The sequence below is a fragment of the Mirounga leonina genome, unplaced genomic scaffold, assembly GCF_011800145.1.
Source record: "Mirounga leonina isolate KUSES-001 unplaced genomic scaffold, KU_Mleo_1.0 Mir_115, whole genome shotgun sequence".
In the NCBI taxonomy this organism is placed as follows: Eukaryota; Metazoa; Chordata; class Mammalia; order Carnivora; family Phocidae; genus Mirounga; species Mirounga leonina.
Window position 1 is genome coordinate 36606868 of NW_023270268.1, and position 20794 is coordinate 36627661.

At 50.1% G+C, this 20794-nt stretch overlaps 1 protein-coding gene across 4 annotated transcripts in view; it reads left to right on the top strand.

Annotated features, from left to right (window-relative positions):
* The first annotated feature begins 2418 nt into the window (after positions 1 to 2418).
* The window catches only part of PXYLP1 (2-phosphoxylose phosphatase 1), a 69486-nt gene continuing 51110 nt past the window's right edge, over positions 2419 to 20794 (top strand). For all 4 annotated transcript variants that reach the window (XM_034995943.1, XM_034995937.1, XM_034995951.1 and 1 more), the window contains exon 1: positions 2419 to 2498. The gene's annotated coding sequence lies outside the window, so the exon portion shown is untranslated. The remainder of the gene's footprint in view (positions 2499 to 20794) is intronic.

Here is a 20794-nt window from a genome sequence, read left to right on the forward strand (position 1 = left end):
ATACTTCCCCGTATATTTTTTCCCATAGGAACCTTTTCTTTTTCTTTCCTTAGAGCCGCTTCTTCCTTATAGCTCAGCCATGAGGTGTTACTGTCCTGGAGGCTGGGCAGCATGGGTACTGGTCAGAACTAAAATCCCACAGGGAGGAGGAAGGGGATACTTCCACCAGAATGGAAGGTGGCACAGAAGCTCTCAGGAAATAGGCAATGTGAGGAAAGAGATGGAAGAGGATGAGTCTAGGGAGAGTATGATGCCCAAGTGCCCTGAGGGGCCTGAGGCCACATCTCTGCCAAGTCTTGACCTAGGAAGGGGTATAGTACAACAAGAGCAGAGAGAGCCTGTGCCCACTTCCTATTTGGAACTCTGCCCCAGAATGCCATGTGCCAACACAGGAGGGCTGTGGTAAAGTGAAGTGGTGATGTGGCATATTTAATGGGAAATGGCTCCCGATGGGGCCCCAGAGTCACCTTTAGTTGCCCTGTGACAAGGAAGGGATCCAGGAGCACCCACATGTTCCCTGCGGGGGATGAGAAGGCAGTTCTGAGAGAGAGAAGAAACTAATCTACCCTGAGGTCGCAGTGGCTGAGAGAACAGGATGGACAGGTGACCCACTCCTGCTGGGGAGAGTCAGGCCCAAGGCCGGGTGGAATGGTTGACAAAGAGAAGCTATTTCTCTGCTGGACTTGTTGCTGTGAGGTTGTGAGCCTGGATCTGCTGGGGCATCACGCGGAAGGAAGCAAAGCTGAGAGATGGAGAATCCCTGGATTCTTCAGTCTCTGGAACCAAATCCAGACCAGAGGCAGATGTGCCCTGGCTTTTCATTTGCATAAGTCAACAATTTTTTTTTCTTTGTTTAAGGAAGTGGGAATTGCATTGTCTATCATTTACAGCAGAAAGTGCTCTAACCCATGTAAGTTAGAGGGAGGCAGCACCCGCCAAGGGCTCTGGAGCCGGGAATCAGTGGGAGGACAGTCAGAAGGAGGAGTGCTGGGTGGGATGGGTAGACTGAGAACCAGGAGAGAGAGTCAGGGGTGATGCTACAGGCACAGTGAGAGATACACGGTTCCCGGCTTCATGACTGGAAGGGGTTGTGTGTCGGTCAGGGCAGGAAGGAGCTCAGGAGGGCAGGGCATCACAGGAATGAGGCGAGAAGGGCAGGCTAGCAGGGTTTGAGGAACCTTGAACCTTCAGGGGAGGAAGGCATCCGAGGTGGCTGGGGGAAAGATGAGACTACATGGGTAGATGGGGTTGGGAGGTGGGAACAGAAGACTTTGGGGAGGGAAGTTCTACGCAGTTCTAAGCAGAAAACCAGAGAGCAGGCAGAAACATGGGTAAATATCTGGGTGTAGTGTAGTTTAGGAGCCATTAACACACGAGTGAAAGAAGGGGCCAAGTGATGAGCTCCTCCAGAACGTGCTTCTCGAAGGTAAATCGTAACACTTAGTGTCTATTTTGTTCGAGGCCAGCTGTGCTAGGGCACATAGGGGTCCCTGACACCAAAAGCCCGACAGTCACAGTTGGTGAGATCATCTCCCACAGAGAAGTCATGTAGGAATTCGCCCCGGCTAGAACCCAACATTGGAAAGGAATGACCCACAAGTGTATCAAGTTCAACCGCAAGCCTCACGGCTAACAGCACGTAACACAAATCCGTTTCAAGCGCTGGGTGAATCCTCAGCGGCCCGCTCCTAGGAAGCCGCGGCTGGGAAGGGGTGAAGGAGCGGCCTTGGGGCCCGCGACCTGCCCAGGGCGCCTGCAGGCCATCCCGAGACCCGCAGCAGCAGGTCTACAGTTGGCACCCACGGCCGGGTGTGGTCGGTGCCGGAAGAGAAACGTGAGGAAGGCTGAACGAGGGCGGAGGCACGGTGGCAAGAATCGTGGCAGTTGGGGTCCACGCGGCAGCAGTCCCCGGCGGTGGAGGGCCCCAAACTCGCGTGCCCCTCCCAGCACCGGGATCGGGGCGGCGCCTGGCCGGGCACACGGCCCAAAGGCACCCTCACTGGGACCCGGGGCCCGGGCCGGGTCCGTGTACCCTGGCCAAGGCGTGCGTCTGCGTAGCCCCTGATCCAGCCCAAGTCCGGCTTTGTGAGGCGCGCGGCGACCCTGCGCGCCTGTGGCCGCGGTCCCAGTGCACTCAGGATGCCCGTGACCGTGGCTTAGGCACGCCGGGAACTCCGCGGGCTGGCGGGTCTCTGGGGACTGTTTGGCCTCCCCGGGTCAACGTCCTCTCCGCTAACCCTTCCGCGCCCTTCTCCCCGGCCGGACCGCCCCGCATCGCCGCCTCCGGGGCGGAGCTCGAGGGAGCCCGGCGCGGGGCGCGGCCAGCAGGGGGCGCGGCCAGCAGGGGGCGCTGCGGCATGCCGCGCGGCCAGGCGGTCGGCGCGCGCCGCCCTCGCCTCCCCCCGCCGCCCCCCCGCGCCGGGCTGAGCAGGCGGCCAGCGCCGAATCGGGCGCGCAGCAGCGGAGCCGGGGCCGGAGCCGGGCCGGGACCCTGGACGGTGAGTGGGAGCGGGCCGGGGTCGGGCTGGCTGCCGTTGCGGCTGAGCGCTGTGGAGGCTCGAGGCGGACAGGCGTCCCCGGGTCCGGGGTTGAAAGCCCGAGGGGGGTCCTCGGGAAGCTCCGAGGCCGGGACGATGGGGCAGAGTCTCCAGTGGGAGAATAGTGCTGGGGTCTGGGGCGGGCTTCGGAACACCGGGTCTGGAACCCGCGCCTGAGTTCCCTCCTCCCTTCTCGCTCCCTCCGCAGCCCCCCAAACCCCAGCCCCCGACTCGCGCTTTCTCCCCAAGCCACCCCGCCCTCCGCGCCTCCCTCCCCTATCTCCAAGCCTCAGCACCCTCCAACTCTGCCGACGATTCCGGCGCCCTCTCCCGCGCCCTCGCCCCCACCTCCCGACGGGCGCCTCCCCCAATCCCGCTGCCTCTGGCTCCTCCACCTCCAGCCCCGCGCCTCTCCTGCCCCGCCTGCCTCCACCGCCTCCCGCCCCTCCAACCCGCTCCCGCCGGGCCCCCGCGTTTCTGCGCCTAATTCCAGCCGGCTCTCGAGCTCCCGGGATCCGGGATCCCGCGGCACTTCAGAACCTGCTGGTCTCCAGGTGAGAAGGCGGCGGCAACTTCGCGGCCTTTCCCGGGGGTGGGGCTGGCTTCCCCCGCAGCTGCCTGCGCCGCGCGCTTTTGGGCCTCCGGGGACCCCGCCGAGGGGCCGCTGCGCGCGCGGGCTGTCATGCCTGGGTGCTCAGGTTGGGGCTGCGTGGTTCAGACCCCACGGCGTTGCGTTTGCTCGCCTGTCGCGATCTTCTGAAGAAGCCGGCTTTGTTTGTCACACACAAAAATGGAATTGGTTTAGAGCCGGTTGCTTTCTTTGTGGCAGCAGCGGTCTTTCAAGTTGTACCTGTGGATGGTGAAAGGATTAGCGGTGCAGAAGGATGTGGAGCCATATTTTCCCGCTCCGCTGGGCGTTCAGCGAGGCTCTCACCGTCTGGGTGGCCAGTGCCTTCCTGGGAAGGCTGGGATGCTTTGGAGGCTTTCAAAAAGTAAAAATCAGGAGAGATGTGGAATTAGATCCGTGCGAATGGGGAAGCGTGGGGTGGATGGCCACGGGGGCCCCAAGAGGGCTTCCCAACTTGGGGACATTTGTTGCTGTTTGCCGAGGGCCCCCGGGTGAACCCGAGTGTGAAGCAGACCGTGTCCAGCCCAGCCTTACAAACGTGACGTGCCTGCAAACGGGGCTTGGCAACAACTCCTTCTCCTTAGAGGTGTTGGTGTTCAGTTCTGGACATCTGTGGGAAGAGAGTTTAAAGCAGATGGTTTGAAAAGCCTCGTGGTCCCTAGAGAGAGGTGGAGATGTATTGGTTACGGCCTGGAAGCCAGTGCTTGAATCTGCCCCATCCCTTCTCCTGGCCTTCATTAAGTCTTCACTTAAATTAATTGCCTATTTCAGAGAAAGGACATGTAGGGGATACTTCTCTTTCAGGGATTAGTTCCTGGCCAGCCCACCCTCACTCATGCTTGGGAGGCTGCTTTGGGGCACCAGGGACAGGATGGGCCACTTGGCCTCTGAAGCACAACACTCTGAGCATTTGTGAAACTGCAGGATCAGTAACTTTTTTTTTCTATTGATTGGCCCGAATAGTAATTAGCTCAATATTCTTTCAGCATTGAAGAGTGAATTAATAAGTAATTAGCCCAAGGGCACACGGGGGCTCAGTGGGCTCCCTCTGAGTGCCCATAGATGGCTGCGGGCATCTGCTCAGTCCTCACCGTACTGCTGGGTGCTGAGTTGTTGGCTGTCAGATGCCCCACTAGCTAGAGGGCCTCAGCACCCAGCCTGGCACCCTCTAAGTGACAGGTACTCCGTGTTTATCTAGGAAAGAAATGGATCCCCCCTCTTCAATCTAGTCCGAGTCCATAACTTATGTTTTCCATTGTGCTTCACTGTTTTCAAAATATTATCCTTAAATTCATCAATTTTTTAAAAGTACATAATGTCACTGGAGACAAACTTTTTTTTTTTTTTTTTTTAAGAGAGAGAAACTCATTTTCATGTTTATTTGGGGCAGAGAGCTCAGTTTGTGGGTCAGGCTCTGATCACTGTGTCTCTGACCTCCGTGGGGACTCCAGAATTTCCACGAAGGAAATCAGTTGTCCTCATCCTAGAATTGGAGTGAGGAAATGCTGGGCACTCTGGGGAGCTAAGGCTGTTGGCTGAGGGAACGAGTCCTGCACAGCTTATCCTATAGGGCCCTGAGCTGTGGCTGCATCCCCCCACCTCAGGCATCCCTCATCCCTGTGTGTGACGGGATGAAGCCCTCAGGGAGACTGAGTGCCATTGGCGGAGCCCTGCCGGCTGCTTCAGGGGGCACCATCTTCGGTCCGGTGGTTGCTGTCCACTCCAGATCACTTGCCCATGGAGAGTGGGGAGTACCGCCTCTTAGACATTTCTGGCAATATGGTTTGCAGCTCTGGAGTGGGGGAGGGAGGCTGTGTTTTATGAGGATGTTTCTGTCTGTTGGAGGTGGCTATGACCCACTGACAGACTGAGCAAAGGCCAGCCCTGAAGAACAGCCAGAGGCTGAGGGAGTGGGTATGCCTCACACCACTTTTTTCCAGGAGTCCGGGAAGGGCTGGTATTCAGAATGTTACCTGGATGTGGGAATTCCCGGCACTGCCCACAGGTCCAGGGTTGTCATGGGCTTATCTTTCTTACACAGACTTTCTCTGTCTTCGGGTCTGGCTCTTACCGAGAATTCCTGCAGCTGGTGAAAATCTGTTTTCTAGAAGTTTAATTATTGCCTGCAGTCTGTGAGTGAGACAGAGAGGGAGAGAGACTGGGAGGGGTGGTGGTGCCTGCTATCTCAAGGTGGGTAGGGAAAAGGATGGGAGACTCTCCAGGGTTCTGGAAAAACAGAAGGGGTAGACTTCAGCCCCAGGATTTGCCCTGGGTCAAGGCTTTTGGTTGGTGGATGAGGACATGTGCCCACATTCTGGTCCAGGGGTTACCATGAGGAGCAGAGTCACTGAGAGGAAGAATAGCCCCATGGTAACCTGAAATATGGTTTGCTGGGCTCACTGTTCTGGTTTCTAGAAGGCCTTGAAGAACAACCGAGAGCTGGCCTTAGCAAAGTGGGAGAGTCCAGAGCTCTTTTACGTTTTTGAGGGAGGGTTGTGCTCCTTTGGAAATGGCTTGAGTGATGTTGGTCTGGGATCTGGCCCTGGGGAGTCACCTCACACCTGAGATGCTGAGGGGAGAGCACAAAGGGGAGCAGAAAAGATGAAGCAACTGGCAGAGTCTGTGCACCCCCACTAGGGGGGAAGAAGAGGCAACAGCTGCTTGTTGGTAGGATGGTGGGCCTTTGGACAGAAGCAGCCTTCCGGGGACCCTTCTTGAACCTGCTGGGCAGCCTGGCAGATGGATTAGGGCCCTCTGAAGCCCCTCAACCTTGCAGATCCTGCAGGGCAGCCGCGAATGAATCACAGCGTCTGCCCTGAGTTCAAAAGGCAGGAGGGTCAGGGTTATCCAACCGAGCCACAGACTCTGGCCTGCTAGCTTCCACCTCCAGAACCAGTATGCTGTTTTGAACGTTTTGAGCCTCCGTTGGGGAAACCCCTGGTTTTTGGAAAGGAACCGCTCAATCAGTAATGAAGAGGGGAGCAGTCCCAGGAACATGGAGGAAGATAAATGATTAAAAAGATAAAATGATTGAAAAAGGAACTTAGAGGGGCCTCGTGGAGGAGTTCCTGCACCAGGAGGCAGCCTTCACTGTGTGTTCTTGGCTGGTTCATCCAGGTACCCTACCTCCCTTCCTTTGCCCCTCCCTCCTCTGTCCCGTCCCCAGTCCCCAGTCTCTCCTTCCGCACTACACACAGCAGTGGAGCTGCCTCGTGTGCTGGTACCCTGGGGTGGAAGAGAATTTGGGGAACTCAAACATCTGTAGGAACTTGAAAATTCTGTTGCTATTTGCCCAGTCACTTCCGCAACATACACATTCACGTTTCCATATTATGGGGTATCCTTTTGTCATGTGCTTACCACTGTGTGCCTCTGCGTATAACCGACTTCCTTAGAGAGAGCTGTAATCAATAGCATGGAAACCCGAGCTTTAAAAAACAAACTAAGGTGAAAATTATTGCACCTGGTTTTGACACACCCCTCCCTTTCTCTATGCTCATTTGTGGTTGGAGTCATAATTTACACCAAATTTACAAATAGTTTGAATACTATCTGTCCTACCCCTCAATTAGAGGGAGACATGTGTCTTTCCAACTAACAAAACCACAGCTTATTTTCCTAGGCCCACCTCATTCTTGGATGCAGTATCCAACATTAGGCCTTCAGAGATACAGCCATATCATCTTGAGCTTTGAAATTATAAAATAAAATGAAGCTCTTGCTTGCTAATTTTGTCAACTAATATAGAAGAATCTGAAGTTAGAATAAAACATTTACTGCCTTGTTAACTCTTTATGCTTCTCAAATGAAAGAAGCAGGTAGATTAAGGTGGAAGAACATTATTATAGTAGAAATGTCTGGAAGGTCAAAAATAATAATGGAGGGACACAGTTATTAAGGTTTAAACATTGTTATTAAAATGTGCAGAGGGGCGCCTGGGTGGCTCAGTTGGTTGAGCGACTGCCTTCGGCTCAGGTCATGATCCTGGAGTCCCGGGATCGAGTCCCGCATCGGGCTCCCTGCTCAGCAGGGAGTCTGCTTCTCCCTCTGACCCTCCTCTCTCTCATGCTGTCTCTCATTCTCTCTCTCTCAAATAAATAAAATCTTAAAAAAAAAAAAAAAAGAAATTGTAAAATGTGCAGAGATATAAACAGGAACTTCCATAGAAGTGTAGGCAGGTATAGAATTTTGGTGAGTATAGAAATTTTAATAGGTCATTTTGTTGAAATATATTAATATCATACATTATGCTTATGCAATACCTTACCATTATAAATGGGCAACTGAGTCCATGATCTCGTTCAATCCTTCCAGCAAGTCTGGGATCTTAGAGATGGAGACGGGACCCCGGGGGTTTCAGAGGCTTCTAGAGCTCAGAACTCTTGAGCAGGGAAATACTGTGTAAACCTAGATATTCCTGCTACAGTTGCTTGATAACCAAATGTGGCTACATAGTTATTTGAAAATTATAGGTAGTCTCCTGCTTAGGGGTAAAAATAGGCTTTCTTTAAAATGTTCTGCAGGTCAAACAGACAAAAACAGTATGATTAGCACCACCAGAAACCACCTGGAAGGATTTCTAAGGGCTTGTGGATTTCAGAGGTTCTCTGCTGATGACTTCCTAATACTAGAGTACCTGAGTTTGTATATTCAGCATAGTACAGTAGTGAAGAGTGTAGACTCTGAAACCAGGCTAGCTTTGAATCCTGGATCTGCCGTTACTGGTCTTGTACACTTGGGCAAGTGACTTAACCTCTCTGTGCCTTGGTTTCTTCACCTGTAAAATTGAGATGATGATAATGATGATGATAATGATGATGATAAAAATGAGATGCTATTATTGTAAGGCTGAAGTGAGATATCATGATGAGGACTTAGAACGGTGCCTAGCACATGGTATGGTTTAAAAATATTAGCTGTTGGGGCGCCTGGATGGCGCAGTCCTTAAGCGTCTGCCTTCGGCTCAGGTCAGGATCCCAGGGTCCTGGGATCAAGCCCCGCATCGGGCTCCCTGCTCCGCGGGAAGCCTGCTTCTCCCTCTCCCACTCCCCCTGCTTGTGTTCCCTCTCTCGCTGTGTCTCTCTCTGTCAAATAAATAAAATCTTTAAAAAAATAAAAATGTTAGCTGTTATTGCTATTCATTCATTCCTTAAAAATACATTTTTGGTGCCAGCCAGCTGCACGGAGTTGATAGATATAGGAGAGTGGCTAAGACACACGTAGTCTCTGTCCCTCTGGCACAGAGGACACTTATACTTAAGTTCACAGCGAAGGACACGAAGGGTAGTACAGACGTTGCCCAGGCATTCACCTGGCTCTCGGCCACCTATTGCGGTCATGAGAGCCTAGGGTGGACCTATAAAGGGTTGACCATGGCAGGAGGGGGAGCTGGTGATCTTCAGCAGGTGCACACTGGTGTGATTTGGCCTTGCCAGCTGTTTAAGGTAGGCACTCAATTGATTGGTCTGCGTCCGACAGGTGCTGGTTGGTAATGTTTTCACTATAACTCTTGGCCTCAGGTTGTTAGTGGGAAGTGTGATAAGAGACCGTAAACTCAGTATTTACTCACCTGGTTTGCCAGCATTGCTCCTGGTCCTGGTGGACAGCATACTGCCCTGGCCACTGCTTTGGACTGGTCTTTTAGCAGCCCTAGAAGCCTGCAATACCAGGAGGGACCCAGTTCTGAGTGAGGACTGGCACAGCTGCTCCCAAGGGTGGGGAGGAGACTTGCCAGAGGCAGAAGGCCAGACTCCCGTGCTGCCCGAGTCTGCCATAGCCAGAACCTTCTGGACGTGGAAGATCTCTGGGAAACTGTGTTGATAGGCTTGGGTTAATAACTCGTTCTTGGAGAAGGGAGGTCCTCACTTGCTCTGTGTGACTTACAAAGAAACTCCCACTGGAAGCCTGCTGACTAGCCCCTGCCATCAGGGCCTGGAGAGGGGCCCTAGCCGTGGGCCGTGTACCAGGGAGCCTGGGATCACTGCCTCAGGAACGTGAGCTCCTCTCTGGCTTGTGTGAGTGTGATTGGTACGCCCTTGGCTCTACGCTGGAGCACTTACGTTAATAAGTTGGCAGGCAGGCTGGAAACCTGATAGATCTCTTAATGAGGAGCCTGCTTATTTTTATTCATTTTTAAACTACTGGAATTTGAAGTAAATGAAGTTTTGTTGTATTGTTGGGTTTTTTGCCCCATGCTTGGAAGATAAAGACATGGCAAATAATGTCATTCATTTTTTTAAAAACCATTTATTTGTATGTAGGCAGAACTGAGTTAAACAGAGTGCTCTAAGTTTTCTGGCCTCGGATGCCTCTCGATTTCCCAGATGGGGTCATCTTTTGTCGACAATTTGTCTGTCTCCATCACAGTTCCTAATGGAAACACAGACCTGGAAATCAAAGCTTGGACATTTCTGGTTAAAGGTCATGGCACAGACAGTTGATTCTGTTTTGGCTCTGTCTTCAAGGTGAAAAATCACTGGGTCTTTTTTGAGAAAGAGAAGGTGTATTTCAGGAGATGACTAACATCAGCAGGTGGGAAGATGTCGGCAAGGCTGCCTCGTTCTTGGTTCCTCTCATTTACGGCATCTCTAAGTTAGTGGCATATGATACTTTTATTTTCTCCTCTTGTGCATCTTGCTTTCATGACTGCTGATTATCTTGGAACAGCTGCATTAATTGATGGTGTTTAACAACTCAACGTACAGTAAGTAATTGCAGTTGGCTTGGCTGAGCATAGCTCATTCTTTTTACTTGCTTTTGAGCTTGAGGAGTGTTTTCTCGGTGTGCTGAATGCCAGAAAGGGAGTTGGGAACTCCTTGCCCCAGTGCCCGCCCACCACTCCATGCTCACACTCCCTTGGGACACTGTGTACCATCATAGCATCTGTTCCTGCTGCGTGAGGGCTGTCTGCTCATGGGCCCGTCTCCCCGGCTTGCCGGGGGGCTCCTGGAGGCCAGGGGGCCACATCCAGCTTGTCTCTGACTCTTCACCCCTTAGCACAAGGACTGGCAAGAAATACGCCTCAGTAAAGGCTGCATGAATGAATGCATGGGCGGTTGCAAAGCAGTCAGGTTGGCTTTTGACTGCAAGTAACAGAAAGCCTTACTTTAGGGGCTTAGGCAAATAATGGTTTATTTTTCTCCTGTAACAAGATGTCCGAAGGTAGGTGGTTGCTAGCATTAGTTTCAGCAGCTGATGTCCGTCTGGACTGAGCCTTCTCTTCTTTTCTTGGCCTGTCCTTCATGATGGCAAGATGACTGGGGCAGGAAGGAGGCGCCAGCAACATCTGTACTTTTTATCAGGAAAGCAGGTATTTTCTTTTCTTTTTTTAATTTTTTTAAAGACTTTATTCATTTATTTAAGAGAGTGAGAGAGAGCAGGGGCAGAGGGAGAGAGAGAAGCAGGCTTCCCACTGAGCAGGGAGCCCCATGCAGCGCTCGATCCCAGGACCCTGGGATCATGACCTCAGCCGAAGGCAGACGCTTAACTGACTGAGCCACCCAGGCGCCCCAGGAAAGCAGACATTTTCCCCAAAACACCTAGCAGACCACTCCCAGTTTAAAGGGCCATGTGAGTATCTGGCAGGGCACATTGTTGCCAAGAATAGTTAGGTGGGCTTACTGCTAAACAAACAACCCAAATAGGCTTAATGACCCAAATATGGTAGACATTTACTTTTTGTTCACACACAGAAATCCCAAAATGGCTGTTTCTAATTCGTGGGGAGTTCTCCTTCAAGGGGTGATTAAGGGACCCAGGCTCTTAAGACTGCCATGCTTGTTTATATCAATCAGAAGAAAAAGGAGCAGGGAGGATGGTGTGTGGGAGAATTTTATGGGCCAAGCTTGGAGGTGGTGAATTAATTCTGGCAGTGGGGTGGGAGGGGAAGTTGCTCAGACACATGGCCACACCTCCTGCAAGAGAGGCTGGGGAACATGGTCCAGTGCCTAGGAGGAAGAGGAGTTGGGTTTCATGATTAGCTGGCAATCTCTACCACACTTTTCCCCCCCGACCCCCCACCCCCGCCAAAATCAGAATTCTCTTAGCAAGGAAGAAGGAATGAATATTGTGGGACAGCTGGGGGTGTCTGTCTTACAAGGAAATACTGTGCTAAGAAGGCTCCAACCAAAAATAGTCTTTTATTTCTGGATCATCTGTCTTAAATCCCTACTTTTGTCCCTACCTTTGGGAACTGGGCTAGCAGGACAATAGCAGGTCCTCATTATCCCTCTTTCTTGACCCAGGGCATGTTCTTAACAGCTTTATGAGAATGAGTCATAATTGATCCCACTCAGCAGTTGAAGATTACCCCCAGAAGAAATGGCCCTCAGCACCCCTGGGCCAGAGGAGCTCTGAGCCTGTGAGCCTTTCAAGTGCCCCCACTCACCTAGACTTCCAAAGTTTTTCTTCCTCTTCAGCCCCCACCCCAGCCCACGTCCGGAAGGGAGAAGATGCGGGAAAGAGTGACCTCTGCTTCCCACTCCAATGATTTGAGAAATATTTTCCCCAACCACTTCCTGCTATTTTTTCTCAGTCTGATGAATGATCCATTGATCTACTGGGTGTTAGTGTTCTTGTTCAGTTTGTTGTAGGTTTCTGTGACAAGTGCCTCTCCATCCGCAGCGTCTTTCTTGGTGCCCTCTTCCTTGGTGCCCTTCTTCCCTCCCTCCCTCCCTTCCTTTCTTCCCACACACACCTACTGAGCACCTGCTGTTACTCAGCTCCGTGTCCACCTAGCCCTGGGGGTAGACAGGCAAGGAAGCTGAAGTGAGCCCCTGTGTTGATGAGTGTTATGGGAAGGCTGTGGTTGCCCAGTATTGGGGGGAGGCTCACCTAGCGTTGGGATCAGGGGGAGCTTCCAGGAGGAGCCGGCTTTTGAGCTGAATTTAAGGATGAGCAGGAGATGGGGCACCTGGGTGGCTCAGTCGTTAAGCATCTGCCTTCTGCTCAGGTCATGATCCCAGAGTCCTGGGATCGAGCCCCGCATCAGGCTCCTTGCTCAACGGGGAACATGCTTCTCCCCCTGCTTGTGCTCTCTCTCTGACAGATAAATAAAATCTTTAAAAAGAAAAACGTTCAGCAGGAGTTAAGCAGGTCAAGAAGGCACATGGGCCGAGAGAGTGAAAGGGGTGCAGCCACTGAGTTCTGAGAAGGGGCATGTGGGGCTTCAGGGGGAACGGTGAGTAGGTCCAATGTGCCAGACTTGCGGTAGGGCAGTGTGGTCATTCGCTCATTTAATACAGCGGTGAACGAAGCAGATAAGGTCCTAGCCCCAGGGGAGCGCAGGGTCTGAGCACAGGGTCTGGGCCGGAAGAGGGAATGAGGCTGTTGGGGAGGGTGGGCAGGAATCTGAGGAAGGCTTGGCTGCTGACGGTGGAGTAGGATATGGGCCCATTACTTGCGCCGTCACCTCTCCTGCCCCACCCCTCTGTTTCTGATTCTTTTTTTTTTTTTTTTAAAGATTTTATTTATTTGACAGAGAGAGACACAGCGAGAGAGGGAACACAAGCGGGGGGAGAGGGAGAAGCAGGCCCCCCGCGGAGCAGGGAGCCCGATGCGGGGCTCAATCCCAAGACCTGGAATCATGACCTGAGCCGAAGGCAGACGCTTAACGACTGAGCCACCCAGGCGCCCCTCTGTTTCCGATTCTTGTCTGGTCCTTTGCCCAGGCATTACTCAGGCTGTAAAAATAGAGGCTGGCACCAGGTCACCGGCATGTAGTTGGTGAGGAAAGTTGAAACTGTCATTACATATCAAGATACGTGCCAGCTAGATTTTTGATGAAACACTTTCCTGGGGCCCCGAGGATGAGGTTCTGAAGTTGGTTTACAATTTTTTCCCTCTCCTTTCAACTCCTACCAATACTTCTGGCCACTTGGCTCAGAACCTGGCCTGGTTGTGCCTATTACCCATCCCGTGAGCACATTGAAATCCACCATGTGAGGTTTGGCCTTGCCCTGGGCTGGCCTGTGGGGAGAGGCCGGGTCATCTCTGTGGTCTCACCATGAGGTGCTGCCCCCCAGTCCATGAGGAGTTCCGTCCAGGCGAGGAAGATGTGAGCACTGCCCGGGAAGGGACCTGCTCTCACCAGCCCGCAGGTTTGCTCGGCTCCTGAGGAAATGAGGACTTTGCCTGGGTGTAGCAGAGCTGTCAGCTGCCTTCCGGTGATGAATGACCCCAGGGTGGTTCCCTTCTTTCTCCGTCCCCAGCCAATTTTGTTAAGGTGGAATTGACAGTGCTGGGGGGTGGGGTGCAGAGAGGAACCTTCCTACTCGTCTAAGCCCAGGGCTGAATGGATAGCGCTTTGTTTCCAGGTAAGGAAATTTCAATCCACAGACGGGAACTTGGACCAGTCCCCTGGTGTTTACCGGGTGCCTTCTTAGTGCTAAGGGCTGTAGGGAATGTGCATAATAACAAAATGGGACAAGGAGGATCCTTAGAACCTCTACTGTGATTTATAATAAGAAATAGAGATGTGTTCGTCCCTGTTTCTGGCACAGACCCCCCTAAAATCTTTGGAATTTCCTGTGATGGGACCAATGGAGATGTCTTTTGTTATGTTAATGAGGCGATGTTCTTGAAAGCCCCCAGGTAACCTGAGGAGGGGGGCTGGTTGACAGGAGAACCAGCCAGGCCTTTAGAAGGTTGGGACTCTCAGTCCCATCCCCAGACCCTGGGAGGGGAGAGGGGTTGGAGGTCAAATCAGTTGTCAGTGGCCAACGATTTAATCAGCCATGCGTATGTAATGAAGCCTCCATGAAAACACAAAAGGATGGGTTCGAAGAGTTTCCAGGGCGAAGTGATTGTGGGAGACTGGCACCCTGGGAGAGGACGTGAAAGCTGGGTGACCTTTCCCACATGCACGAAGTGGGGGAGGGGCAGAGGGAGAGGGAGAAACAGGCTCCCCATTGAGCAGGGAGCCCAACCATAGGGGCCCAGATCCCAGGACCCCGGGATCATGACCCGAGCCAATGGCAGACACTTAACCAACTGAGCCACCCAGGCGCGCCTGGACTGCATTGTTTAAAAAATAATTTAAGGAAGTTCTGCAACTTTCTTTTTTTCTAATTTTGAAAGTAATAAATGTTTGTTTAAGAAAGTTTGGAAAATACAGAAAACTATAAGTGAGAGAAGTCTTCCAGGACCTTACCACCTACTTACAGAGTTGTAAACCAGTCTTTCACCCTTGCAATTTGTTTCAAAGAAAAGTAGGATTACTTGTAAATCCCAGTCATAACCACTCATAACATCAAGGGTCCATTTTATTTTTTCAGCATTCCTTTAAAAATTGTCTTTTAATGATTTTAAAAAATAGCAATAGGTTCAAAATTCTAAAGAGTATAACAGTAAAAAGTCCCACTCCCAGCCCTGTTTCAAACCCCTCGGTCCAGTTTTGTAATATATCTTCTTTATAACATAATTGAGCTCAAACTGTATATGCTTTATCATAGCTTGCTTTTTTGACTTAAGAACATCACATTTTCTGCTGTCATTACTAATATTGTTATTTGTACATAATGCATTGTAAAAACAAAGCATTAAAATATATGAGTAAATTTTGAAAAGTCCACAATAGAGATGACCACTATCAATTTGGTGGTCGTCATAAGCACGCTATGAAGGCACACACATGATTGTATCTTTCCGCGATGTCAGCTTTATTCAATCATAAAGCAAAGTTAAATCACAATTCTTTTTTTTTAAGATTTTATTTATTTATTTATTTATTTATTTATTTATTTATTTATTTGAGAGAGAGAGAGAGAGAAACAGCATGAGAGGGGATAGGGTCAGAGGGAGAAGCAGGCTCCCCGCCGAGCCGGGAGCCCGATGTGGGACTCGATCCCAGGACTCCGGGATCATGACCCGAGCCGAAGGCAGTCGCTTAACCAACTGAGCCACCCAGGCACCCCGTTAAATCACAATTCTAAAGCAGGTTCAGGATTCCAAACTCAATGGCAATTCACCGTGTGATTAAACCTGGCTTCTTACACAGCATACGGAGCAGGGCAGAAGACAAGCCACACAACAAACAAGATAACAGAGGGTGCAGGACGTTAACAAACCAAACGCGAAGTCGGTCTTGGGGCGCACAGTTGAGATAAGGCCTGGGTCTGGTCCAGGTCAGCTCGGCGCTGACTGCTTCTGATGTTCCAGCAGGGAAGGAACTCGGTTCTGTTTGGGAATCCATCGGGCAGAACCTTCGGCGACAGTTGCCTTTTTTAAGTGATCAGACATAGAGGGGTCAGGTCTGAAGAGTCTGACAGTTTGCTGCCAAAATCCTTCCCTTTTTAAAGGGATTTCATCAGTTTTGGGTCTCTGCAAACCTCCTCTCTACAGAGGCTGTCTCTTTCCAGACCTTATTCTGTAAGTTTACATGTTTTCTTCAAATTTCCTTGTATATGTTGAGATGTGCAAATGTCTTACCTACGTGAGTTACCTACACAGTAGATACGCTCTGTATCTATGACACTGCCCCTTGCATACCCTCTCTCATTCATTTGTAACTTGTAGAATCTGGAGGTTTGTCCACATCCACACCTAAGCCTACTCCTTCCTTCCTTTTTTTTTTTTTTAAGATTTTATTTTTAAGCAATCTCTATACCCAATGTGGGGCTCAAACTCACAACCCTGAGATCAAAAGTCACATGCTCTACCAAGTGTCCCCCCTCTTCCTTTTTTAAGGCAGAACCATAAACTGTAATTTTCTAACCATTGCCCTATGGGTGAATATTTAAGTTTTCAGACATTTATATTTATTCCTATTGCTGCTTTGTACACGTGAACGAGCATTTTTTGAGAATAGATACCCAGAATACAAATTCTAGGGGCAAAGGGTATGTGTGTTTACTGTTTTAATTAGACCACCAATTCTTAACAAATTCTGTTCCAGTTTAACCCTCCTGGCAAGAGTGTGTGAAAGAATTTGTCCCCATTGGGACTAACATCCACTAGAGATGAGTGATCTTTTATTTATTTATTTTTTTTTTTTCCAATCTAAAGGGTGAGACGTGCCATGTCATTTTTAAATTTATATTTTTTTCCATCCAGCTTTTCCAAGCATATATATATACACACACACACATTTAAATAAAAATTTAGAGTCGTGCAATGCATGGCTCTATCTTTTTTTAGTTTTTCACATTAAGTCACATTAAAATGTTCACATTTTCTTTTCTGGGTCATTGCACTATCTTCAAAAGCTCAGTTTCAGGAGTGCTATCTCACTGAACTATTGCAGATCATCTGGAATATTCTTTTTTTTTTTTTTTTAAGATTTTATTTATTTATTTGAGAGAGAGAGAGAGCATGGGTGGGGTGAGGGGCAGAGAGAGAAGCAGACTCCCCACTGAGCAGGGGAGCTGGCCACAGGGTTCCATCCGGGGAATCTGGGATCACAACCTGAGCCGAAGGCAGACGCATAAACCGACTGAGCCACCCAGGCACCCCCACCTGGAATATTCTTTATCTTCCTTTATTTAAATCCTTAATCTCCAAGACCTGGGGAATGACAAGTAATAGAAAAGAAAGGAAAGCAGAATGAACACCTTCTGCACGGCTCTGTCCAGTAAAAGAGTCAAAGTAAAAATCGGAATTAGATGTTTGCCCAGGGGCTCATCCCTTAGGTATTTGGCAGGGAGGTGCCTAAAGTAAACATCAGCTTGAGCTTTTGTTCTATAGAGACGTTGAAGAGTGTCTGCTAAATATGAAGAAGCTTCGCCGGGTTCCTGTGTTCCATTGTGGAAAGTGCGCAGGTTTGCTGGCTGTTGTTTGAAGGGAGGGATTATGATTCTCCCAGATCTTTTCACAGCAGTGAGAACATCCAGGAGGCGGTGTAATGTGATGGACACCGGGTGGAACTGGCAAGTCTGAAGAGTTGGCTTCAGACCCCAGCTGTTCCTCTGACTGCCGGGTAACCTGAAGAAGACACTAAACTTCTTGGTTCCCTGGGGTCTGTGTAGTGAGAATGACCAGGGTGTGAGTGGGTTTGGACAGCCTGGTCGAGGGTAGACTAGCAGTTAAAGGCCAATTCTAGCTCAATATTGATGAGAACAGTAAAAATGAGCACCGTCTAAAAACAGGATGGTATCATAAAAATAAATATTTGGTAATTTTCCCCCAGTTCCTGGCATACAGCTCCTAAAACCCTGGGAATCTCCAGAGTGCTAAGAATGTCTTTTATATGCTAATATCTGCTGGCAAGGGGTGGGGGGGTAGGTAGCTTCTGGATGGGAGCTGGTTGCCTGAAAGGCCAAAGCACCATTGGAGGGTTGGACTTTCAACCCCACCCTCTGACCTCCAGGGAGGGGAGAGAGGCCAGAGGTTGAGATCAGTCACCAATGGCCAACAATTTAATCAATTGTGACTACATCTAGAAACCTCAAAAACAAAACAAAACAAACAAAACCTTCTAAGCAGCAGGGGTTCAGAGAGCTTTCAGGTTGGCAGCACATCAGGGTGCTAGGAAGGCAACATGCCTAGAGAGAGTATGGAAACCCTGTGCTCCTGCCGCATGCCTTGTCCTATGCATTTCTTCCGTTTGGCTGTTCCTGAGTTGTACCCTTTATAATAAATCTACAGTAAGAGCAAGTAAAGTGTTTCCCAGTTTTGTGAGCTGTTGGAGCAAATTATCAAACCTGAAAGGGGAAAAAGGGTTGTGCGAGACCCCCCCCCCGTCTGACTTTGTAGCCAGGTCTGACAAAAGTGGGCAATTTGGGGACCCAGTACTTGTAACTGGCAACTCAAGTGGGGCAGTCTTTGGGACTTAGCCCTTACACCCGTGGAGTCTGACACTAACTCGGGGTAGTCAGTGTCAGAATTGAATTGAATTGTAGGACCCCCAGCTGGTGTCCACAGAGTTGGAAAATTGGAGGACAAAACACTACACATTTGGTGTCAGAAGCCTTGTGAGGAAAAACAGCTGAGCTGTATGTTACCAGTCTCCAGAAATGTTCTGACACACAGCCAGCTCTGGGCCAGGCTTTGTCCCACACTAGAGACATGCTTGTGAACAGACCCCACTGCTGCCGTCTGGTGGCTTATAGTCAATCACAGGGGACAGCCAGCATTTCAGCGTGGCTATATTGATTATGTAATGATAGTCCTGAGATGTGTCCTGAAGGAGAAAGACAGGGTGACTTGAGAGTGTCAGACAGGATCTGATCTAGACAGGGGAGTTCAAGGGCAGCTCCCTGAGAAAATAATCTTGGAGCTGGGAGCTGAGGGCCAATCACGAGTTAGCTAGGTGGGAAAGGTGGAGGTGATGTAGGAAAGAACGTTAGGGTTCGAAGCCTTGACTGCCAAGAAAGAATTCTTGAGATGTCTTTGGTGCAAAAACGTGATTTTATTAAAGCACGGGGACAGGACCTGTGGGCAGAAAGGGCTGCAATGGGGTCATGAGGAGTGGCCCATTATATACTCTCAAGTTGGGAGGGGGTTAGAGATAGCGTAAGTCTAAAGTTTTGGAAGGAGGGTTTCCAGGACCTTGAGGAGGTAGGCCATATGCTTGGCAGGCGATTGCCAACATGTATCTTGGGGGGTAGATATGAAGTTTCCAAAAGAATTTTTATATGTTGAAGGAGATTTACAGGATCCTGTGGAGGGGGAGGTATTGGGCTAGGATTGCCTGTTGCCTTAGCAAAGCATTAACATGAGGGCAGTTGAGTCCACAGAGGACTGTCACTCCGCCAGTTTCAAGCACTTGTGAGTGGGCTGTAGTGAGTAAGGGATTTTAATCATTTTTCTTCTGCCTTTGTTTCCCACATCACTGGGATAGAGGAGAGATGGCAGGGTGCCGGCGGGGGGAAGGCAGAAAGGATGGCTTGCTGGTGGCTGTGATGAACCTCACCCCTGTTCGTTCATGCATTCATCTGTCCACTCATTCAGTCATCCAACAAACCTTGATTGATCACCTGGTCTGGGCCAGTACTGTTCTTGGTACTGAGGACAGAAGAGTAGGAGCAAGCCGGACAGAGTCTCTCGCTTCATCACTACCCCGCTGTGAACAAATCATCCCAGAACTTGGTGACTTAAAACCTCTGTCATTTTACTGTTATCCTCATGATCTGGAGGTGGACTGGGCCAGCTTGTGTTTATCACTCGGGTCTCGCACAATTATTCAGGCACCAGCCGGTCTGGAATCACCCGAACGTTCCCTTACATGTCTGAAGCCTGGGCTGGGAAGCCTCAAATAGTTGGGCGTTCCTGTCTCTGGGTGACCTCTCATGTGGTATTTCCAGTATGATAGCTTCAGGGCTCCAAAGCAAGTGATCTGAGAGAGACCAAGCCAGGTAGAATCTCATGGACTCTTCTGACCTGGTGTCAGAGGTCGCACAGCATCATTTCTCTCCCATTCTATTAAGGTAGTCCTGAGGCTCTAGAACCACCACACTCATGCCCTGCTCTCCCTAGTTTTTCATCCTTGGCTTTTTTTTTTTTTTAAGATTTATTTATTTATTTGAGAGAGAGAGAGAAAGTACCCACATGAGTGGGGGGAGGGGCAGAGGGAGAGAATCTTCAAGCAGACTCCCTGCTGAATGGGGAGCCCGACACTGGGCTCAATCTCACAACCCTGAGATCATGACCTGAGCTGAGACCAAGAGTCAGACACTTAACCAACGGAGTCACCCAGGTGGCCCTCATCCTTGGCTTTAAACCTACCTGCCGGGGCGCCTGGGTAGCTCAGTTGTTAAGCGTCTGCCCTCGACTCAGATCATGATCCCAGGGTCCTGGGATCGAGCCCCGCTTCTGGCTCCCTGCTCTGCGGGAAGCCTGCTTCTCCCCCTCCCACTCTCCCTACTTGTGTTCCCTCTCTCACTGTGTCTCTCTTTGTCAAATAAATAAAATCTTTAAAAAAAAAAAACAAAACAAACCTACCTGCCTGGCTCTGCTCACCAGAGTTCTCCAGAGGAGACAGTCTTATGGCCTGCGTCCTGGCTCCAGCATGCCCCTTGGGGGTCCCACCTTCTTCCCCTGCCTCAAATGGCTCCAGACAGTCATAGTTTTCTTCATCTCTGGCTCTTTCTTGCAGGGAGGGGGGATGATGCCTCTTGCAGACTGGTACTCCAAGCATCTGCCCAGCTGACTCACCTCCTAATTGGGTCATCACAGGACATACATGATCACAGACACCAAGTCCCCAAAGAGCAAGGCTCTTTTGTGGGGCTAAGAGATTGCTAGAATGACTGGAGGGCTATAGTGTGGGGCTGAGATGAGCCTGGACTGACACTGGGGCCTTGTAGGCCATGGGCAGGGTTTGATCAGGATCCCAGGAGTATTATAGGAAACTGCTAAAAGCCCAAAGTTTTGATGACCACCTGCCAGGGATATTATAGAAGACAGTCCTACGATCTCATTTAATATTTGGAATCTGAAAAAAAAAATAAATGAGGTCAGAGACACAGAGAACAGATTAATGGTTGCCAGGTGGGGATGGGCAAAATGGGTGAAGGGAGTCAAAAGGTACAAATTTCCGGTTATAAAATAATTAAATTATGGAGATTTAATGTATAGCATAGTGACTATGGTTAGTGATACTGTATTGTGTATTTGCAAGTTGCTAAGAGTGGATCTTAAAAGTTCTCATATAAGAAAAAAATAACTGTGTGGTGATGAATGTTAACTATGGTGA